Genomic DNA, 8724 nt, shown 5'->3' with positions numbered 1-8724 from the left:
CTAGGTGACATTTTTGCATTGATTCTTTTTTTTTTATTTATTAAATATAATCAAAATTAACGATACTACACTAAAACTAAAAGCTAGAAAGAAAATAGAAACTATTAAGGAAAAAGTTATAAAATTGCTAGTCTTACCAAAATTAGAAGAAAAATATATTTTTGTGAATTTTTTTTCTTTTGCAAATTAAAACAAAGCTAGTAATTCAAAAATGTGAATCTTTTGTGAGTTTTAATTTCCTAAGAAACATTTATAAAAGGTAAAACAAAAGCTAAAATATGTAGATAAAACTCAAAGAATATTTACATACTAAAAAGTAGTGAAAAATCCGATTATGGTCAAAAATTAGGTGCTCACAGTTATTAGTGGGAGAATATAGGGTATTGATAGGATATGTGCAAGATAATTGTTCTGGATCTAACTCTAGATAATTCACTTGTAATGTTCAAGTGAGTCTCTCGGATTTACTTAATTATTAGTTCAAACGTTCAGCAAAAACTCCTCTCTCCATTAAGCACGTGAAGATATACAAGAATGCATAGTGGATTGGTATTTAGGAAAACCTCTCTCGATTATCCTCCTAACTAGGTTTAATCAATGATTCAACTAGCCTATTTCGATTACTAAGAAGAATTAATGAACTTAACCAACAATATAATGCAAGAATATCCCAAGTTATGCCACACTCGATTACATGAACAAGTGAATATAGATGCAACAGTTAAATCATCCAAAAATGCTTCAATATATAAAATTAGAGTTATAATCCACAAACAATCATCAATACACCAAATTCATCAAACCCTAAAAGGAACTACTTCATAGATATGGAGAAATTCATCACAAATAAAATTAAAGTATAGGAAAACATAAATTCAATCCAAACTCGGGTCTTGAGTGAGGAAGGAATGATGAAATCCTTGTACTTTTGCTCCTCCAACTCCTCCTTAGCTTCCTTAGGTCTAAAGTGTGTCAAAAGTCTCGGAAATAATATTTTTTCATGTATTTATACCAAGTAGGGTCGGGCCTAGATGAAATCACTTTCTCCTAGCCGAAATAGGAAAATTACTCTGTAAAAATTGCACAGGCGCTCCGCATGGGAGCGACGCGCCATGTGGGGCATTAGTGGGAAAATTCAGAGAGTTAGTTCTAACAGGCAGTACGAATTTTTCACAGCCGCGGCGCGCCACGCGCCGCACTAGTGCACTTTTCTTAGAGTACAGATTTTTCTTGCGTTTTGACGTCCAGACTTGGTCCTAGACCCCCGAACACGATCTCGGCCTAATCCCTTGGGCTTTTACTCATACTTCAAAGCTCCAAATCACTCAAATTCATTTCATAACATCTACATAGCTCGGAATCATTCCTACAAGGCATAAAACACATAATAAGTGCAAAACACTATCAATTAAAGCTCAAAACAAATGAAGTGCAGTAAATTGGAGTGCAATAAGCGACTAAAATACGAGATTATAGCATACCATCAACACCCAACACTTAAAACATTGCTCGTCCTCGAGTAATCCAACTACACTTTATATAGATACGACTGTTTTTCAACAACTCTCATAACTTATTATATCAAGAATAATTAAAACAGATTAAGCACAATACCGTAACATCCCCACCTCAAGATTTGACTCACAAGCACCACGCATTATTCACAACCCGCTCACTTACTCTAACATAGAGGTCAGCGACATTACCTTTTCTTCATGAATCAAGTGCCCTCACACAACAATAGAGAGTAGTTCCACACATAATGAAATTTAAGAACAATCAGGAACTCAAGATAGAAAGAATTCACTCACTCTCAGAAGTAACATTCATATACCACAAAAGACGTACCATAGGCTTGCCCGTAATGTACTACTCTACTAATTGAGCTCATTCAGTCAAGAATCAAGTAGGACTTTAATTGGTTATAATGTAGGCTGCGGGGTGGGTATGATACATATTACATCCCGCATTTTCGTATGTTAAAGTTTTATCGTAAGTTAATCGACGTAAGTTCGGGAATGAGATTATTTTGAGATTATAAGCATTATTCTATTTCAAACAAGTGATGAGTAAATTCGTGAAGGTGAGAGGGGAAGCAAGTCAAAGAAAATGAATTTTCGTCCAAGTTTGACATGTTGGGATAAAATACGGCCCGAGCTAAAATACTCGGTATTTATGGACTAGTGCCATACAAGGTACCACATGACCATAATAGTAAGGAGTATAAGGTATGTAAAAAGTGACTAGTATTTTAAGTAGGCAAAAATAATTCTTAATTATGTGGGTAATTGGTTATTTATTAGCTAATGGAACATTACCTAGTTAATTAATAATTGGTGGTGGATTGATTGAAGTCTTTGGATAAAGACTAAAGCAAAACAAAACGTGGCAGCCCTTTGAAATACATTAAGTGACTCGTAACTTGGAAGGCAAGGTGGCCATTTAAGTGTCATGTGTATGACACTTCCATAGGATATCTAATGTTTGGCCTTGGAACTTCAAGTCAATCTCAAATCCAAACAATTCCAATAAAGTTTGGAATTCCGTAAGCATACCCATGATCCCTTTGATTATTTCAAGTTAATCTCAAATCCAAACAATTCCAATAAATTTTGGAATTCCGTAAGCACACCCATGATCCCTTTGATTATTTCAAGTTAATCTCAAATCCAAACAATTCCAATAAAGTTTGGAATTCCGTAAGCATACACATGATCCCTTTGATTATTTCAAGTTAATCTCAAATCCAACAAGAATAATTCCAACGAGATTTCTTAGCACCGTAGCAACGTGAGATTTTGCGATTCTAAAGGAGTACGGTGCAACCTTTTCCAAGAATATCATACGGATTTTTTCCTACTCCAGGTATGTTAAGGCTATCCCTTCTTTCCTTTGGCATGATCTATACGACACGAACGAAATGAGCAAATGCACAATTTCCATAAATGACTCTATTCATAGAAATATTAGGGGTGTCTATATTCTTGATTCCCCATGTGAATTATCATTATATCTTCTGTTCATGGGTCTCAGAAAAATACGTATTTGATAAAATTTATCCGACATGCATATTATTTTTATGACATTTCGATAAAATCTTATTAACGTATTTCTTAAGGCATATTATTTTTATGACATTCCGAGAAAATATTATTAACGTATTTCTTATGCATTTCATGCATTTATACATATACATTGACCCATGACCAGATGGCGTTATATACGCGTATATATGTATATTATATGTATATGGAATATGGGAAAAGGTTATGGCGTTATATACGCACCACCACCTGATCAACTGGTATACGTTGACGATTTGCCCATAGTGGCTGAAATGATATGATGGGATGCCTTCAGAGGCTTGATGATGCTATGAATGCATATACCTATGCATGATATGATATTTATTCGCATATGCATGATATTATAAAAAATAAAATGACTCACAGAGCTATGCACACGTACATGTCGAGTCTTTTACACCATGTTTCTCTCATGTCTATTATTTACTGATTTTCATTCCTTACATACTCGATACATTATTTGTACTGACGTTCCTTTTTCCTGGGGATGCTGCACTCCATGTCCGCGGGTCTCGATAGACAGGTTGAGAGTTCTCCAAGTAGGCGATCAGCTCAGCAGAAGATATTGGTGCACTCCATTTGCTCCGGAGTTGCTTGTTTGGTCAGTATGATTTAGATGTGTATGGTTTGATATGGCGGGGCTCTGTCCCGACCTTTATGATAATTATATACTCTTAGAGGTTTGTAGACATATGTCGTGTACGTGAAAGATTGTACGGCCTTGTCGACCTATATTTTGAGTTTATAAATGATGATGTTGGCCTATTAGGCCCGTATGTCACGTGTAAATGATGATGTAATAAGAAAGATACATTACGTTGGTACTTGGTTGAGTAAGGTACCGGGCGTCCGTCGCGGACCATCGGTTTGGGTCGTGACAATACATTTGGATATAAGAGTGACTACACCTCCCTAAGTACTTTAATACATACAATTAACTATTCAAAACCCCACACTTATGTCCAACCATAACTCTGCCTTCACATCAATATACATTAACCCCCTACTTCTTTAAGAACAATTACTTCAAGTTACCACTATCAAGGAATATTTATTAGAATCATACACTTTTTTATTTTCTTTTCTTTTCCAATTCAAATGGCTCTTACTTTTTTAAAATAGTGCACTTTTCTCCTTATTTCATTAGTTCCACTCAAAAGCCAACCCAATCACCCCACACTTTAACTTTTACAAAGTTCATAACAAATTCAAGTGCTCACGAGAGGTAAAATATTCAAATAGATGGTCAATTCAAATAATTGGATAAGGCTTGTAATTTGGTTGCCAAAGAAACAGGATTACAGGCTCAACGGGGTCAACTAAGATACATAACAATTAGGTGGGTAATACCATATAACTGGCTCAACAATGAGATGCCTATATCACTTCCAAGAATGAATAAAACTATTATTTCGCTTGGCAAACATACGGGGCAAGTTCTATACATCAAATGCAATACACAGAATAACATAAAACCTCGCACACACATGGCACATAACTCACTCAGGATTGGACTATCAAGACACTATAGTCAAAGCAGTTTAGCAAAGTTAAGATCAAATAATTTAAGTTACTTATACAAGATATAATAAAGTTAAGAGATATTGCTTTCAATTCAAATGATAGCACAAGGTTTTTTACTCCTAATAAAAATAAAAACTAACTACACTCGGTTCAAACAAAACCCTTGAAAAAGAACCACGGCATAAAGAAAAACCAAGGGGGAATTAATACACTACCTAACAAAAGAAAATCTTTTTGTCATTTCTATGGTTTTTTCAATTTTCCAACTACTACAACTAACAAAACTAACACATATACATACAATATTTAATTATCCCCCACCCCACACTTTAAGTTGTGGCATGTCCCAGTGACATACAATTAAAAAGCATAAGGAAAAGGAAAATTTCTTGAACATCTAGTCTGGGTCTGAGTCGAAGTAGGGATCCATTCCTCGCCTTCGGCCTAATGTGCACATCCATGCCAAAAGCTTCTTCTCAGCCTTTTTGGGGTACACCCCACACTTATCTTTCTCACTCACTACAGCCTTCTCTTCCTAGCCTTTCACTTTTCACTCAACACTAGCAGTTGGTTTGTCCTTTTATGCCCCCTTTTCTACATTCATATCAAACGTCATCGTCTCGTCACTCACTCTAAGCGTGAGTTTCCTCTCGTGTATATCTATTATAGCTTTACCAGTCGCTAAGAATGGTCTTCCTAGGATGAGAGGGACCTCCTTTTTCTCCTCCATAATCACCACTATAAACTTTACAGGAAATACGAACTTATCCACCCGAACTAACATATCTTCCATTATCCCCTCAAGTATTAAAGTCGTTTGGCCTGCCAGCTGCAAAGATATTGGTGCAGACAGTATCTCTCTGATTTTTTTCTCTAGTTTCCTGTAAATAGATAGAGGCATTAAATTAATTGAGGCACCAGAATCACATAAAGACTTATCAAAATTAATAGAGCCTAAAGACCAAGGTATAGTAAAACTCCCTGGATCTCCACACTTTTATGGGAGTTTGTTTTCCAATATCGCACTGCAATGCTCTGTGAGCTTCACCACTGAGGTCTCCTCTATTTTCCTCTTCTTTGTCAGGATCGCCTTCAAGAATTTGGCATAGGTAGGCATTTGAGAGAGAACTTATGTGAATGGCAAATTTACATGAACCTATTTCAGCACATCCAAAAATCTCCCAAACTGCTTGTCCAACTTTTCTCAACATAGCTTTTGAGGGAAAGTTAAAGCAGGCATATGCTTGCTCTCTTCAGGTTCCTCCTTTCTCGAAGTTTCTTCCTTCTTTTTCTTCTCAGTTTTCATCGGGCCCTTCTTCTTTTTATCAACATCATTTTTCAGTTGCTTCCCACTTTCTTGTTTAAGTATTACATCATCTTGGATCGGGGTGGGATCTTTCAATACTTGCCCGCTTTTCAAGGTCACAACATTTATCGTTTCTTTGGGATTTTGTTCTGTATCAGCGAGGAAAGTACCTACAATCCTCTAGGATAATATTGTTGCAATCTGTCTCACTTGTCTCTCCAGGTTTTGAAGACCAGTGCCTAATTATTTGATAGCTGCTCCATAAGCGTCCAGCCTCTCATCTGTCTTGATAATGAAGGCCTTCATTAAATCCTCTAGACCAGGCTGAATAGGCTGTTGAGGCTGAAATTGCTGCCTCTGCTGATTTTGGTATGCCGGAGCTCTTTGTCCCTGCGGTCTAGAGTTATTTTGTTGGCAAGCATTCACAGTACCTCCAGATGAACTCCATGAAAAACCGAGGTGCCTCTGACCCATTGTATTGAAATTGTATTTTCCCAACAACATTTACTTCCTCAGTTGAGGCTTGACACTCATGAGTAGGATGTCCTCTTTCACATATATCACAACCTGTGTGAGGCTCACTTTGTATCGATGCTAAGGTCATCTTTCGTATTTCTTTGGCCATAGTATCAAGTTGTACCTGCACAGATATGTTAGCATCAACTTGGTGAACACCAGTTGATCTTCTTCTTTCAGCACTCTCAGAGGGCCACTGATTTGCATCTTCAGATAACCCGTCAAGAATTGTAACTATCTCCTTTGGAGTCTTCTTCATCAAGGGGCCTCCAGCTACATTGCTCAATGTTCTACGTGAGGCAGATGTCAATCCATCCCAAAAGTCGTGGAGTTGCATCCAGAGATCAATTCCACTGTGTTGACACTTTCTAATAATCTCCTTAAACCTCTCCCATGCTTCAAAAATAGTTTCATTCTCTTTCTAGCAGAATATATGGATTTCTCTTCTAAACTTGCCCGTTTTAGCTGAGGAGAAATATTTATCAAGGAATTTTCTGGTCAACTCTTCCCAAGCTCTAATTGATCCTGTGGGAAAGCTTTGAAGCCACTGCTTTGCATCATCTTTGAGAGAAAAGGGGAATGCCCTTAAGTACACAGCATCTTGTGACACCCCATTGTATTGAAAGGTGTTCATAATCTCCTCGAAGTTCATTAGATGCGTGTTTGGATCTTCGTTTGGCTTTTCTCTGAAAACACAACAATTCTATAGAGTTTGAAGCAACCCTTGCTTCAATTCAAAATTGTTTGCTGCATTTTGAGGTGGTCTAACACATGATAAGCCTTGATTGTAGACCGGTCTAGCATAATCTCCAAGTGGTCTCCCAGGCATGGGAGCTATATTTCCGAACTGATCTGCACCCAAGGGTTAATTTTGAGCAATTCTCCTACCCCTATCTTCTTCATAGATAATATGTGCATCCCTAATAGCTATTGCCTCAGCATCTCGTGCAGCTTGTTCTCGTTGTTGGGCTGCTTCTCTCGCAGCCAAATCTACATTATCTTCACCGTTTCCAGCCATAAGTTCTTTGGTTGAGGATTGCCCAACCTTTTCTGTTGTATCGGTGAGATTTCTTTCCTTCCTCAGATGTCGCAGCTGTTTTTTAATTTTTGGCTCATATGGTAGCACTTCCTTCACAGAAGTTCGAGTCATGCACCAATCTTAACATGTAACCTACGCACAGTCAAAACACAACCAAACATAAAAAGAGAAAAGAAAAAGAAAAATAAAAAAATAAAAATTCCTGAATTAACACTACAAAATATTTCAAACATTGTTGATTGCCAAACCACGGCAACGGTGCCAAAATTTGATGAGCTCGAAACACACACTTAAATTATGATCGCTAGTCAAATATAGTATAGTATAGTATAATATCGTATCCACAGGGATTGGATTTAAAAGGTATTTTCGTAGTTTCTAGCTTGATTGCTATCCAGGAGAATCAACAATTGAGATTTATATGTTGAATAACTAAAATTAACAAAGAATCTAAAGCTATTGACTAATGACAATCGAAACAAGGAATAAGCAAAGAAAGTTATCAGTGGAAAAATATAGGGTTTTGATAGGATAGGTGCAAGATAATTATTCAGAATCTAACTCTAGATAATTCACTTCTAATGTTCAAGTGAGTCTCTCAAATTCACTCAGTTATTAGTTCAAACATTCAGCAAAAACTCCCCTCTCGATTAAGTTTTAACCACAAGATGAACCAATTTAAGCACGTGAAGATATGCAAGAATGCGTAGCGGATTGATCTTTAGGAGAGCCTCTCTCGATTATCTTCCTAACTAGGTTTAATGAATGATTCAACTAGCCTCTTTCGATTACTAAGAAGAATTAATGAACTCAACCAATGATATAATGCAAGAATATCACAAGTTATGCCTCTCTCGATTACATGAACAAGTGAATATAGATGCAATATTTAAATCATTCAAAAAAGCTTCAATACATAAAACTAGAGTTATAATCAACAAACAATCATCAATACACCAAACCCTAAAGGGAACTACTCCATAGATATGGAGCAATTCATCACAAATAAAATTAAAGTATAGAAAAACATAAATTCAATCCAAACTCGGGTCTTGAGTGAGGAAGGAATGATGAAATCCTTGTACTTTTGCTCCTCCAACTCCTCCTTAGCTTCCTTAGGCCTAAAGTGTGACAAAAGTCCCGAAAATAACGTTTTTCATGTATTTATATTAAGTAGGGTCGGGCCTAGACAAAATCAACTTCTCCTAGCCGAAATAGGAAAATTACTCTGTAAAAATTGCACAGGCGCTCCG

The 8724-nt window shown here is 36.7% G+C and overlaps 1 non-coding gene across 1 annotated transcript; it reads left to right on the top strand.

Moving 5' to 3' along the window:
* Positions 1 to 6779: 6779 nt before the first annotated feature.
* On the top strand, positions 6780 to 6886 carry LOC142168455 (small nucleolar RNA R71). The gene has a single exon (XR_012698317.1). It is a non-coding gene; the product is annotated as a small nucleolar RNA R71 (small nucleolar RNA).
* The last annotated feature ends 1838 nt before the right edge of the window (positions 6887 to 8724 follow it).

This window comes from Nicotiana tabacum, chromosome 13 (genome assembly GCF_000715075.1).
Source record: "Nicotiana tabacum cultivar K326 chromosome 13, ASM71507v2, whole genome shotgun sequence".
NCBI lineage: Eukaryota > Viridiplantae > Streptophyta > Magnoliopsida > Solanales > Solanaceae > Nicotiana > Nicotiana tabacum.
Note: the sequence above shows the minus strand (reverse complement) of the source record. Positions and strands in the feature narration are given on the sequence as shown.